This window comes from Garra rufa, chromosome 3 (assembly GCF_049309525.1).
Source record: "Garra rufa chromosome 3, GarRuf1.0, whole genome shotgun sequence".
NCBI lineage: Eukaryota > Metazoa > Chordata > Actinopteri > Cypriniformes > Cyprinidae > Garra > Garra rufa.
The window spans coordinates 52611627-52612135 of NC_133363.1; positions in this window are offsets into that span (position 1 = coordinate 52611627).

Consider the following 509-nt stretch of genomic DNA (forward strand, 5'->3'; position numbering starts at 1 on the left):
TTCCTTTAAAATGACCCATGGCTATATCATTTCAGTCTGATACAACTCCTAAATGGTCGATGACATAAGTCATTCATTAATAGCAGCACTGAACTGTGACATAACCAAGTACTAAAGCAGTCAAGTGTGTATGTGTGTGTGTGTGTGTGTGTGTGTGTGTGTGTGTGTGTAGAGTAAGATTTTGCCAACATTATGTGGACCACAAAGATAAAACCTGAATTCACCTACATTGTGAAACAAGCCACAAGGAAAACGGCTTCATAAACATATACTGTCTTTTTTTAATACTCTTAAGTATTAATAATAATTTAGTAAGTTTTGTGTGATGGTCAGTGTGTGTGTTGTGTGTGTGTGTGTGTGTGTGTGTGTGTGTGTGTGTGTGTGTGTGTGTGTGTGTGTGTGTGTGTGTGTGTGTGTGTGTGTGTGTGTGTGTGTGTGTGTGTGTGTGTGTGTGTGTGTGTGAATAATATCTGGGAATCAGAGATGAAGTATTCCTGCCATCACTTTGT